Source organism: Carassius auratus, chromosome 47 (genome assembly GCF_003368295.1).
Source record: "Carassius auratus strain Wakin chromosome 47, ASM336829v1, whole genome shotgun sequence".
Lineage (NCBI taxonomy): Eukaryota > Metazoa > Chordata > Actinopteri > Cypriniformes > Cyprinidae > Carassius > Carassius auratus.
This window is the reverse complement of record NC_039289.1, coordinates 11,857,473-11,872,916: the sequence shown is the minus strand read 5'-3', so window position 1 is coordinate 11,872,916 and position 15,444 is coordinate 11,857,473. Positions and strand designations below refer to the sequence as shown.

At 37.0% G+C, this 15,444-nt stretch overlaps 1 protein-coding gene across 2 annotated transcripts in view; it reads right to left on the bottom strand.

Annotated features, from left to right (window-relative positions):
• Positions 1-10,718, bottom strand: part of LOC113065114 (dystroglycan-like) — a 33,895-nt gene extending 23,177 nt beyond the window's left edge. The window contains exon 1 of one of the 2 annotated variants that reach the window (XM_026236311.1): positions 10,276-10,718. The gene's annotated coding sequence lies outside the window, so the exon portion shown is untranslated. Of the gene's footprint in view, positions 1-9,162; positions 9,380-10,275 lie in introns of those variants that run through there. The other variant, XM_026236312.1, reaches the window with a different exon arrangement.
• Positions 10,719-15,444: the final 4,726 nt, after the last annotated feature.

Below are 15,444 nucleotides of genomic sequence, written 5' to 3'. Positions count from 1 at the left end.
CGATGTTCGGAAATATCAAAACCTTGAACTAGATCTTTGACTTAATAAATAAAAATCAATGACGTGTATGAAAAAAAATCTATATCTTTATTTTATATGGCTAAAGAACATTGTTATTTCTGTCCCATCCTTCTTTCCAGACTCTTTCCTTGCCTACATTTATTTGTCGTTCCAACCACCCACTTCCTGTATTTAATTCATAAACAAGATAATACGCTCAAAGCAATACGTTCTTTCTCCTTGCAGACATGCATTCCTGAAGCAACATTACCTTGCCAAGGTAACTACCTTCCCACACACGCTGAACACTCTGAAAAATGCAGAAACACCCTTTCCAACTGCAGGCTCTCTATGAAGACAAAATGGATGCTACTGGGATTGAAATCTGTTGGGGTTTTAGTTTACACAATGTGAGGGAGCACGAACATTCACCAGGGTTTTGGTTTATACAATGGGCCTCATTTACGAAACGTACATACAACAGAAAATTGGGTGTACAGTCGTTTCAAAGAAAAACTTGGATTTTATCAATATGGATGTGAATGGTGGCTACGATCAAATCTCACATTTGGTCTCAGCTCGTGTACGCAGGTTTTTGAGTTACGTGAACTTGCGCGCAACATAGTAAATATGGTGGAGAAATGTCGAATGACAGCATTTTGTTCATTTTTATTTTCCTGATCGTCAAACGAAGTTCATTAGTCGATAGTTAACCAGTAAGATTAGAATGTCTTTGTGTGTTTTTTGGTTTTATACGGGGCTTTAGCTTTTTGCGAAAGCGTAAACAAAACCATGAGGATTCAATTGTCGCATCATGCACAAGCAGCATTTCTGTGAAAAGAGAAAACAAAACAAAAAAGTAAGTCTATAAAAGGAATAAAATAAATAGTATTATATAGCATATAATATATTTTATGTAATCCTATTAATAGATAGAATAATAAAATCAATTAAAAAAAAACACCAATTCAACAAGTATAGCCTAGGCTTGTTTTTGTGACACTCTGAACGCATTTTTTTTTATTTTCTTTATATCTTTATTTAATCCATCTGATCGCACAAGCGCTTCACGCACACACAAACTACATTAGTTCTAGCGTTGCCTGACATTTCAGCCATTCATCAACAAACTAAAATGCAGTCAACCAAACAAAACTTACACTGTTTATTTTAAAAGGTCAGCTGTAAAATCAGTGTGAAGCACCCAAACAAACATGTTTGCACATGTGGAGGATTTTACACAGATATTAGAGCATGAGTGAAGTATAAAGCCATGTTTAGGCTACATAACGAATAATAGCTATGCAAACAAATATGGCAAAAAACTGAAACATTTTGATTAATGTAGTAGGAGACGGGCTCGTGAACCCAATGCCGTTTCAGTTTTACTTGACATCTGTTTGTGGTTTATAACCGTTTTAAACTGTTTATAACTGTTATAAACCGTTTATATTTATCAGTATTTTAATATACATATAAATTACATAAATGTAGCCTAAATGTTTGCAATAACAAGGTTAACAGGTGTTTTTGGAGTAAGATCAATCTCTCTTTTGTGAGATTACTTCCTCTTTTTGGCCGGGTTTCATTTCTCCATGTCGTTCTCCTCGTCTCTATTGGTGAGGCTTCTAAACCTGGGGTGTGATATTTAAATGACGACGGTTTTCTGCCTCCACATTTATCAACATGCGATCATTCGTACAATGATATTGGCGGCATACAAATGTTTCATTCAGTTTTACAGTTACATTGGTCTCATTAGCTTTCTATACATGCAATATTTAATCCTGTCACTAGGGGCACTATAGCCAGTGAGATGCCTGGAAACATAAAAAGGATAAGAGAACAAGTATGAGGTAGAAAGGATGTGTTAACCACATGGCGATACTTTCTTGTATTTTTGGCCCTGATTTGAGGAACCTGAGTTTCTTAAACTCAAGTGTAAGTACCCCTGTAAGTAGGATGGGTAAAATTTGTTAATGGTGTCACTAAGTTTTTTTTTGATACAGAGGGTTCAATGTGCAGGCATACGGAGGCAGCTCAATTGTAACTAGGACCTTGATCAAAAAGGGGATTAATTGTCTTTGGTCTGCCAATAACATCTTTGTCATCTATTGTACATTTTACAAGCTACAGTTCGTATGGTTCCAGGCAGATGTGTTCTCATCAACAAAGCACTTAAGTACTGTTTCATCTTGCTCCTACTATCCCTAAGACTGAGTTCATAGTAGCGAAAGATGCCACTATGATTGTCTGGACTATTCAATGTCTCCCTTGCAACTTATGCACATTGTCCCTTAATTTCTATATGTAGCATTAAAAGTGTTGTTAAAAGCAAGTGTTACAACGTGACCTCTGTTGTAAGTTAATTTGTGCGCACAGATCTGAGCTCGTTTAGACGCTAGATTGACAAATGAGGCCCAATGTTAGAGAGCACTAACATTCAAAAATTCAAGAACAGGGCGGTCTCACATAATGAAGAAAATGCTGGACTCCACAGACACCAGGAAGTGTGAAGACACGCAGTGGTGTTGACTTGTAAGAAATAACACACCCGTGTTCCTCAGGTTCCAAAGCAGTTCTGCCATCTTTACTAGGCCAGCACTACAAGTTACGAACCAGCTGGAAGGTTAGTCTGTTTGTCAGCGTCAAACACACCTGGTCTAGACCATTTCCCCGCCTCCATGTGTCTCTTTAAAACATGCGTTATCAGAGGCTAATCTCTCAACACCAGAGCTGGTGTGAAAAGCACGCTCTGGCCAGCGTGATGTTTGCTGCCCAAGTTGTTTAATGATTTAAGAACTGCTGGGTTAGATGAGGCATAACTAATTATTAGTGTTGGCACATATTAGAGCCTAGCATGTGCGCTAGAGCCAACCTCAAATCATAAGACATAGGGTTAGGTATAATAATGAGCAAAAACAGTGATGGATGTTTTAAACATCCCTAATGAGCCATAAAAAAAATAAGAAAAACTATTTTTAGTGTACAATTATTTGTTCCTGAAATTCATGGGATTTTCAGTAAAATCCACTATGTACGAACCCTTCAAGCGATATCCCACAAAGTTGTGCAGCATGAGGACACCCCCTCCTCCACACCAGTGCCATTCAAAGAAAATTAAATTGACGGATTTAAGATTCACAAGGAGTGCACGGAGCGCGGCCCGGCACATGCCCTGAATTTTAAACTCTAATCAGACCTCCTTCTTATCGCCCACACCGAATTGGCGAAGGAAATGGCATAGCAGAACACAGACTCGGGAATGATACCAAAAGAAATGTCCATTTTATGGTGTTGCATTCTTCTAAAATATATGATTAATGTGGGGGTGGGGTGGAGGGTGGATTAAGAAGATAAAGGAAATGTCTCTGAATGTGTAAAGAAAGAGTAAACGGCCTAGACAAAGGACGTATGAATGTTATAACTGCAATCGATAACAAGCGTAAAACCATAGAGGAATTTTCCTGAGTGGGCCGTGCTGAAAGAGTGTCAAGATTGTACAAGGGCGGTAAAGGGTGCTATTTTTGCATGTCATAAAGACAACCCACTGAAAAGGGTGGGATAAGGGTTTCCACTCTATTGCCATGGTTCCTTTTTGACTTCAGGGCCCCCCACAACTTATAGGATTTGTGACCTTTCTTGTCATGTATTTTACTGGAAACAAATGTATAGTTAGGTGTATGTATGTATGTATATAACACACCCATGTAGTTTTTAAATAATAATAATCTCTGTGATTTATCCAGGTCTAGAAACCAAACTTTTATCATTTCCAAGTTTATGGTTTCCAAGACCATGTGAATCCTGGTTCTTGAAAGGATTAAAACAATTGTAAGTGGGGTGAATTAAAGCAAGAAATATCTAGATTTGTAGTCTCATTTGAAATATTTTAAGTCATCTTGAGGCCCTCAGGTTGATAACCACTACCCTGACCATAAACCAGTAGCAACACGCCTAGCATGCTTAAACCGAGGCCCAGTTTCAGGTTTCAACCTAAATTTGCTTTCAAGTGCAAAAAGTAGCTGAAGATGGAAAGAAAACATCCTGGCCAAATCATAAAAGGTTAATAGATCACGTTTAAATGGCATACTGTAAATCACTAACTCCAAGTAGATGTATTCAAGGCCTAAGGCGTTCACGTGACCATTGCTTTTATGAACGTGAAGGTGACCAGAGTACAACTGTCACTAGTCCACAACCAAGCTCCCTCTTTCCGCTGTACCAAGCTAATCTGATAACAAACGGTGACTGTTTTCTCCCCGTCTTGGCGTAGACACGAAGGTAGTACTCACTTAAGACAGCTCCAAAATTACCCTCCTAAAGCATTCTCGCAAAGATCACGACACAGTCGCACTTCAGTAAACAGCGTTCAATTTGTGTGGGAGTCAAAGATCAACATAAAGCAGCGGCTCAGTAGGGGTAAACAGAAAACCTGCCTTCATCCAAAAGGCTGCTGGACACAAATTGGTGCTTGCAAACATTAAACAGGCCCAATGTTTCATTTTCCTCTCAAATCCTTAAACGCGAACCCCAACTGTTATTGATCAGCCAGACACAACATCAGGCATGGTAATATGTAAACAACATCTTTAAAAATCAATATTATTGCATTTGTAAGCAGGTAATTGAAGTGCGAGTTGGCCTTCATCTGCCCAGTTTCTCCCATACAGAGCTGACAACATCTCTGAGTCTCCAGACCATCGCGTTAACATCCTATGCTACATTAAACCCGCGTTTCTACAGCGTGCTGAGCTAGTGAATCACGCCGTCTTCCCTGTAAAACAGATCTTCCCTCCCGCTTTCCCTCCGCTGAGATCACAGTCCAGGACGTCTCCATTGAGCTCAAAAGAAATCCACCTGAAAAACACTGTGGAGACAACTCGGCATGTCGAGCTCTGACAAAAAGCTGCTACTTTTTAATCGCCGCTTTGTGTTCAAGGTGCACGAAGGAAAAGGTCGCAAGATTGTACTCAAAGCAGTTTTCCCTCCAAAATGTCAAAGTGCAGCTTTGGTCTAAAGGCCACCGACACCGCAGAAAGTCTTGACCCGAGCTGTGCAACAGATTTCAGCTACATGAAACAACATGTTGGATCTTTTTATTCTTCTTCCTAACACTTTCCTATTTTTGCTGTATCCCTCCAGTCTCTTCTAAAAATTAAGTGTGAAGCTGTTGCTAATGGTGGTTTTGCCAGTTATAAATGATACTGTTGAACTTTGCCCATTAAAGGTGCGTTCACACTAGCACTTTTGGTGCAGACCAGGGTTTGATTGACGTCAGAGTTCGGTTCGTTTGGACGATGTGAACGATCTCTGGTGTGCACCTGCGAACCGTAGCCGAGTCCACTTAAAAAGAGTGGTCTGGGGTTTGGTTCATGTGAACTCTGTACAATACTCAGTACGGTTCGCTGCTGATGTGAGAGTTCAAGTGAGAGTTTACCCTGTTCAAGTTTTTAAACTTTGCCACTTTAAAGTTTCTAACTATATATTATATATTTTTTTTTGTGATATTAAATTTTGGACTTTTTGATAAATGTGTCCCTCATGTTATTCCAAACCTGTATGTTTCAATGCAAAATTATTATTATTTTTTTTTTTTTTTACTTGTACAAGTCAGTGTGGTCCAATGTTGTTCTTCAAAATGAGGGCGAGTAAATGATGACGGAATTGTAATTTTTTTGATAGAGCTACAAGGACACTTAACATGAACATGCTAAACTGAACGCAATTGAACAAACATCCAAAATGAAAAACATGATGGTTTACTGACGTCAGCAGAAAGATATTAATGTGCACCGCTGAATCATTGACAATAAAACCATGAACATGTATTAAAAAGGAAACAGGGTCATGTTTGATTTCCTGTCGACTTTAAACCGGAGTGAAACAACTGGTCAGTTCTGGCATTATGGCACACTAGGAGATTGCAAACTAAGCTCGGGCCACATGGGTAAAGCAACATGACAGAACATTAACTCATTAAGCAAACACACGTCTCCTCTGCGGCAATGCATGCCATTGCATACTATAGACGTTCATGGTATTCGACAGAAAATCTATTTGCTCAGTGCAAGTCAGTGACATGGATATTTCTCAGCTTTCTTCCTCTCAGCCCCACACCTCTGCTGATGATGCACGTCTTATCACAGTACCGATATAGTACTCAGCCTTACATTAGAGCCGTTTCCCGCTGTCTTTAAAGCCCCCTCCCCTCAGAACAGAGCCCCAGGGTTATTTACAAGCAGTACTACAGAAATCTAGGTTAGGCAGCAATTGAAGTGTGAACTACAGCACGCTGCAGCAGACAGTGCCTCCAAAGACTGAAGCAGCTTACTGGAAAATAAACAAGAGATCTGCATAAAAAAAAAAAAAAAAAAAAAATACATGCTTGTGGTAGGAGCAGCCAGCCACAGACTCGGCTTGCAGCGTCATCTCAAATCCAATCACCCTGCAAGATTACGTGTCTGATTACGAAAGCACGGGAGTTATGAGTGGTCCGGTGCATGACTCTACACAAGCTGCACACTGGGAGTTTTCTCCTGGGTGCGCCTTGCCTCACGGTCAGCACCATACGGCGTAATCCAAGTTTAAAGCTTTTTTTTGTGTGGGTGTGTGTGTGGAGAGATTTGTGCAAAGCCCAAATAGGTACTTCACGGAATCGACCATGCAATCATCTACAATAAACTTGCAGGAACCTGCATGCCGGAGGGGGGGGGGGGGGAGCACCTCATACTCGGTCTATTTTTAAAACCCAACAACGGCGAAGTCACGTGTGCAGGAAATAAATCGATCCTGTCACACTCTGCTAACGTTTTCTCAGCGCTCCTCCAGAAGGACTGCACCGTAAAAGGAGAGTTTTACTAGGTATACACCAGAAATAAATATTATCTCCGTGGACTGGTTAGCTCAAACAAATCAAGGCATAAATGAACATGCAATTACAGAGCCAAGAGAGTTCTTCTCAGGGGCAAGTGAATCAATAACACTTGACAAGTGCAACAGTACAACAGGCCAGAACATCTCCTGTAAAGTGATCAGCCCGAAGGGTATTGCAACACCTGCAATTGCAATTAAATTAAGAGGAAAAAAATAAAATGGACTTAATTAGTATCCCACCACAGACTCTCAAAAGAGACCATGGTTTGAGGTAGTAACAATATGAAGGTTAAACTTGCAGAAGACTTTGCAACGTGAAATACAACACAAAAAAAGGGGACAGGAAGGAAACGTATACCTGTCCTCTAATTTTATCCCCCTTTACTCACTGGATTTTCCCTTGGGAATGAATGAGAGGGGATTGCGGAAAATAGACTCAACTACATGCCAAGACAGAGATATGGCCTTATTCCAGAACAACTCCTCTTTAAACCTCGTTCATATGAGACATTCGGTGACTAAACAACCAAGCGACTCATCACTGAGAAAATAATGTGTGGGTGTTTTTATGTGCGTTTAAAATCTGGGTTTGACAGCCTGAACACCACTAAAAACTGGAGTGGAGTTTTTAACGTTCAGATAGCAACAGAATTTCATAATCAACTGAAAATCAGATCGTCTTTATCATAGTGACCTCTCAATGGCGAAGTAACTTACACGTGACATGTAATTATTTGCTAGCATGTCAAATTGGGTTCATATTGACAACGCAAAACCAAAAGCAAATCAAAACAGCTTAGCATAGACATTAGGGCATATTACTATTAAAACATTCATAATTCATACCCGGTTTTTATCGTTGGAGACTAAGGATGAATTATTTAGACGCTACTCATTTAAAAAAAGCAGAAGAAAAAAAAACAATCTTCAAAGCTTTTAAAAGCAAATAATTGTATCCAAAACAATTCTAGTTGATCTTCAGATCAAATGTGATTGATGATTCTGCAGATTATAATCATTGTAAACACAAACTATGCCACATTATAAACTGGCTACATGGATTTTTCTTCGCAAACCAGTCCAGAATCTCACTGCCATGTTTTTTGGAGTCAATCTTGGGTTTAGATAAAACCGACTGCTCTTGGAGAGCATTTTCCTGTTTGCTGAGGAGCATGAGATGAAAAAGTCAAATATTGAAGGATAGCGTGGAAACCAAATGTCTGGCGTGATCATGGAGGTCTTCATGTCCCTTGACAAGAAGGGAAAAAAGAAGAAAAAAAAGAAAAAAACACAGCTGAATGGTTTAAAAACGTCTCCATGGAGAGGCAGACGTGATGAACATACTAAAAAGCCAAACAAGCCAATAAGTTTAAAATATATATATACACACACACATTCCTTCTGGTTCATTAGTGCTACACACTGAGGTTACTTTGTTATGTCTATATGAAGATGAAAAGACAAACAAATTCAAAAAGCCCCCATGAGTGAGTTTCAGTTTGATTTAAACCCAAATGTAAACCCCTTTCATCCACTTTTCTTTGAAAAGGCGACAGAAAAGGTTTTAAACACAAAAGAAAGAGACATCGGAAACCAAATTCAACGCGGAAATTAATTTCAGCTGCCCCATATTTAGCACCAACACGTACAATAACAATCCCGGAGTTTCTGCTGGGACTGAGATTATGGATTATCTGTTGGTGATCGATAACATCTAAAACGACTCAATAATGTCGTTTAAAACCGAAATAAGCGGACAAAATGACCAGATGATGACCACAACGAGGATGTTAACGTTACACCGGAAACGATTTAAAGTACCTATATCGCATCGATTCAAAAGTCAGGTCATCGACATCAACTGATAACCAATTTGAAAGAATAATGTATCATTATTAATAAACCTGCCAAATTAAACAGCGGCGATGGACAACTGGGGGTCGCTAAAAATAAATAAAACACAAACCAACGCATAGATTCGAATCTATTCTGAATATTCGAATCCTGTGATTCTTAATAAGAGCGTTACAGCTTTTGTTGAAGCCCAGCTTGTGACGTGACGCGTTCGACGCGACAAACTAAAAGGCGTAAGAAGATTGTTCGACTATCGTACAAATGAAGCGTTGTGGTTAATCGCGTCGGCGGTCGTTTACTACAGCGTAGAGGGGGGTCTTACACCTGTTTGCATTAAAAGCGTTAGTCTCTGCAGTACAAACATAGCCAAGCCTACAGATATCGCTCTAATTCAGCCCAGCTGTCTCCAAAGCCCTCGACGCGATGTCTTACCTCGGCTGAAACAGATCGCCGTCACATCCTAGCCATTATAATGTCTGGATGTCACACTTATAAACGCATCCGAGCGCAAGCAGGAGAAGAAATCTCGCCCTTCTAGCTCTCTTCTCTCTCTATCTACACGAATCAATCTGCACACACACACACACTTTCACTGTCCAAACTCGAGACCCGATCAGCCGAGCACAGAGTCGATACATCCTTGAACAATTCACTGTGAGACCGCAAGACGCGATCAGCCGAGCCCAGATTCAATCGATACACTCTTTTGTATAGTCTGTAATGACGAAAAAAAAGCAACGAAAGATAAGAAAATCGGGGGAAACAATGAGATTATTACGTTATTTTACTTTATTTGCAATACCCATGTTTTTCAAATATATTTGGTTTTATATTTTCAAGACAGTAAATTACCCTTTCAAACTGGATAACAAGAAAAAAAATAACAATTAAATAAATGTTTCAAATTAACGTTGCTTTGCATATTGTATAGTTTATTTATTTATTTTACATACACGTTTACTTAACTTTGTAAGTTGTTGTTTTCATTATTTATTTCACACATTCTGAACAGTTTTTTTTTTCCTCTTTTTTATTTCTTGAAATAAATACAAATAAAATGTATATAGTGTCCACCCATGTAAATTTTTGCTCTTGGATTAAACGCATTTGCTTTTTTTTATTGATTCAAGACTAGTGTTTGTATATTATACGCTTTTTAAATTATACTGCTTGAATAAAAATATATATATATTTTTTTTTTTTTTTTTTTTTTTTACTATTTGAAATATGTTTTAAATAACACTCATGTAAATAGGCCTATAAATGTTTTGGCCTCTCTGAAATGAATTCCTGCCTGATTCCCATTATTAAACTGTTTGCCTATTTCTTCTTCTTCTTCTTTTTATTAATTTAATCAAATTAATTATTATTGTTGTTGCTGTTGCTGTTATTAAGCTATTGCTGTAGCTTAACTTTTGTTCTTATTACTAGTTAATTTTTTTTTTTGTTGTGGGACCTGACTTGTACCGCTAAAAACTTTCGCTGTCCAGTTTCAAGACTAGAACCCAGAGACCTTTCCCACACGGCAACAGAGAAGATATTTACCGTCATGCACAGGTAGAGAATAGCCGACTGAATCCCCAGAGTGATACAATCCCTCCCAACGCTTCTCCAGCTGCTGTAGTTAAAGCACAGTCTCGCGCTGCTGGTGTGCGATGCGTTCACGCGCTCGTTTACACACTCGCTCCTCTCCTCACGAGATTAATACGAGACAGACTGGGGCATTTAGGTTGAATTATTCCTGGCAGATCCACGGGACGACTGCGCAGCGCTTGATTACAAGTTCTGTTTTGAGTCTTTATGGCGAAGAAAATCAAATTAAAACAGAAAGATAAAATGAAAGTGCGCATCGGTAGTCAGCAGACGTCACATGTCGCTGTCTTCAGCCTCGCGCCTCGGAGACGCGGCTTGTTGAAGAAATGCAGTGTGTTTGATCGCAGTGTGAGCTGCTCCGCACTTGCTGTCTGAGCTTTGGAGAATATCTGGCCCTTCCTCAAGAGGAGGAGGAGCAGGATATACCCACTCCACCCCTCACACGACTCCACCTCACTGCTACTGTCCATAGACTACAGCCCTCACGAGACTAAACACACCACAGATAGCTGGAGAGATACTATTATTATTGTTACCATAATTGACCTATGTTGTAATGTAGACTAATAATTAAATAATATGATATCATGGTTTATTTGTTATCATAAACCTTTTAATAATTAATAATGTCATTATTATAGGAATACGTGTTTTATATAATTTAATAATATATGAATAATTATATATATATATATATATATATATATATATATATATATATATATATATATAAAGAATATATAAAGAATATATAAAGAATCTATTAAAATCTAGAATCAAACATTCTAGATTTTTCATAATGTAATTCATGCATTTTTTATATTTATTATATTATACAAAATAAATTAAAGCTTATAAGCATTAACAGATATTACATGCTTGACAAGCTTATTAATATTATTATTGAAATATTTAATGTAACAGCACATAATAATGCTTACACAATATATATTTTAATATGTAGAATGAAAAAATACTATGATGATAAAATGTGTTTTATATTAAAATGTTTAACCTGATTATTATAATTTTTTTAATACTTCTGTAACATAATTAATTATATAATGTTTTATCAAACTTTTTTAAATTATACTTTTTTATAAAATGTAAAACATGTTATAAATTATATAAAATATTTATATTTATAATGTTATATAAACTATTTAAAAACAACAATTTTTAATATCTTTAATATTATTATTAATATTAACCAATGTTACATTTTACAAATGTTTAATATATGTTAGATGTCGACCGATGTATCGGTTTTGCCGATTAATCGGCACCGATAGTATATAATATATATAGTTATTATTATATAACCGGCAGATAGATTGATCCTATATAGTGCCTGTGTTTGATATTGTGGGTTTATATATATATATATATATTGTTCCCACTCTCTTATAACCTCTTCACTCATGTTAAGGCTTGATCTTACTGATTCCCTGACTTTGACGCTACACGTCTTACTAGGTTGGAGTCGGATAAGGTTTCTCCTTACTCCAGGTCTACTGGCCCCTGTACGTCCTAAAAAACACGGGTCTCGTAATCCCTCTCCGACACAGAGATGCAGTCGTGCACAGATGTTTCTCTCAATACCAGCGAAGATATCATCAGCAATACAACTCCACACAAGAGCCGTTTTATACTGTATGAGCCAGCGTTTGAGCTGGATGCTGAATACCCAGATTTGAAGGGAACAAGGAGACCTTTGGTCCCTGGTGTGTCTCTGTATTTCTGCAGAGGACAAGATTACCAACTTCTCCACACTTTCTCATTCTGCAATCAATATCCAGCCATTTCTGGATATGAAGGGGGCTCATCTGAGAGACAGCCCGGGCTGGCAATCACAGATCAATAAAGGCCATCTTTAATAAGGGCAAATGTCCCCAGCAGTACCTGAGATCACAAAAGAAATAGTCCAGAAACATCCAGGCATTTGATTGATGGGATAACGCCTGGAAGCTTCCAGAAACCTTGGAATAGAAAGCTGGATAGAAAGCAACCATACTGTCTAGTTCATAATATCCGTCTCTGAACTGTAATGTGTTATTGCTCTTAGAGTAACACATTATATACAGTACAGACCAAAAGTTTGGACACATCTTCTCATTCAAAGAGTTTTCTTTATTTTCATGACTATGAAAATTGTAGAGTCACACTGAAGGCATCAAGGTCTATTTGACCAAGAAGGAGAGTGATGGGGTGCTGCTCCAGATGACCTGGCCTCCACAGTCACCGGACCTGAACCCAATCCAGATGGTTTAGGGGTGAGCTGGACCACAGACAGAAGGCAAAAGGACCAACAAGTGCTAAGCATCTCTCTGGGAACTCCTTCAAGACTGTTGAAGACCATTTCAGGTGACTACCTCCTGAAGCTCATCAAGAGAATGCCAAGAGTGTGCAAAGCAGTAATCAAAGCAAAAGGTGGCTACTTTGAAGAACCTACAATATGACATATTTTCAGTTGTTTCACACTTTTTTGTTATGTATATAATTCAATACATAATTACACATGTTTTAATTCATAGTTTTGATGCCTTCAGTGTGAATCTACTATTTTCATAGTCATGAAAATAAAGAAAACTCTTTGAATGAGAAGGTGTGTCCAAACTTTTGGTCTGTACTGTATATATATATATATATATATATGTGTGTGTGTGTGTGTGTGTGTGTGTGTGTGTGTGTGTGTGTGTGTGTGTGTGCAGAATTTTTGAATTTTGCATTTTGTAAAAGCATAAATACAAACACGATTTGTGTAAATCACCCACCCCTTAAAGGTTAAGAACGACATTAACGTGATTAAATCCAGTAAGAGAAACCTATAGTAAAAAAAAAAAAAAAAAAAACATTATCAGCTAATTTATTTTTATTTATGTTTATTTTAAAGTATTTTATATTGTTGTATTATACAATAAGTAAAGAAGTTTTAAATAATCAAAATATATATCATAATTGATGCTGACATTTATTTCTGAAAACCTATGATATAAATTACATTTATATTTACATGTATATATATATATATATATATATATATATATATATATATATATATATATATATATATATATATATGATCTTTGGTAACACTTTAGTATAGGGTCCAATTCACACTAATAACTAGTTGCTTATTAGCATGTCTATTATTAACATATTGGCTGTTTATTAGTGCTTATAAAGTACATATAATGCATGACATCCATAATCCCTAAACTTAACAACTACCTTATAAACTATTAATAAGCAGCAAATAAAGAGTTAATTGAGGCAAAAGTCATAGTTAATGGTTAGTTAATAGTGAGAATTGGACCCTAAAATAAAGTGTGACCTGATCTTTTAATTTCTATTTTATATTATTATTTAAAAAAAATACATTTGTCTGGTTTGGTTTAAAAAATATATATACATGAATAAAACAGTTTTATACACACACACACACACACACACATCATAGCACCGTATGTTTTGACTGTCTTTGATTTATGCTAAATTGAATATTTCCTGAAAATAAATAAAATATATTTAACTGTATTGCAGTAATGACAGCCCAAAAGAGAATCATCAAAGCATATAATTACATTTACAAAAGTAAATCATCCGGAAACACTACAGTAATAAGAATTGTTGGAGAAAATGGGCTTAATTATCAGAGCAATTGTGTTTTATGAAAATAATTGTGACGTCTTTATTGTCAAGTTCATGTATGAATATGGATCCTCCTAAAAGATGGGTTTGTGTGCAGTATGTTTGACACACACACACTCTCTCTCTCTCTCTCTCTATATATATATATAAATATACATAATCAATCAAATCTGTGAAATATCAGATTAGTGTCAAAGTGATTGTGTGTGTTTGTAAGGATTGAGTTGGTTCACAGTAGGAAGCAGCACTCAGCGTTAAGCATCTGCTTAGCCGGGTTACAGAGCATCATGAATATTTAATACAGAGGTTATGTTTACAGCTCAGGTTGTGTTAAAGTGCGTTGGCTAGAAAATGACATCTACATGCTTTGATGCACGAGCGCTCTCTCATAAAGCGCGTGTCTGCTTTAGTTTCGCCTACAGACCAGCAAGCACAGAGATGCAGACTGGCAAGAAGTTCGCATGCCTACCTGTGCCGGACCGTGTTATTTTCTGCTCCAGAGGCGATTAACCCAGTCACACCAGGACATCTCGGTGAACACGGTGTCTTTCTGATTAATAATGTATTGTCTTCACAAATGGGCTGCATGAGGGGAGCTAGCAGACACAAAGAGGACAGCTGAACGGCCAAAAACTTGGCATCTTTGCTCTGTAGCAACTGTTTAGGGCATTTGCATCATCACAAATGCACCTGTTTTATTTAGAAAAAAGGTGGCTCTGTTGGTCAGTTTATTTGTAAAGTGGCCAAAAAATGTTTCAATTACAAGGTCAAAGAAGTTCAGTAGAGCATGCAAGGACGTGGCCTTGTACATCCATGTCTGGAAAATAAAAACAGCTGCAATATGAATGCTGACATATGTGATGTGGCATGTCCATAATACATAGCACCAATCTGTGCGGCATTCTGAACATATTACACACACACACACACATCCAGATTCATAAATGAAGGTATCGTCTCTTTGTGGGTGGCTCATCCTGACATGCAGTATTTTCTACGTGAAGCTGCAAAACTGTAGCACTTCGCTGATAAGATCAGTTCATCTTATTATTTCTTAACCCAGCAATCATATACATCTCATATTTAACTATTCTTTAAAAGGAATTACACTATATTTAAAAAACATACTTTTCAGCATTTGGTGGTCAATAAATATATAACAAATTGTGATTTATTAGAATGAATTGTTAAAATATATTTGTTATTATTTGAGGCACCATTTGTTATTATTCCTTAACTCAGCAATCATGTAAATTTCATATTGAATGATTATTTAAAAAGATTAACTCTATATCGGTAAACCGCAGCTTGTGGTAAATAAATACATCAATTAATCAATCAATCAATTATCATATATATATATATATATATATATATATATATATATATATATATTTTTTTTTTTTTTTTTTTTTTTTTTTGCAACCGTTTTAATTTATTTAAACGATTGGTGCCAAATGTTATTGTATT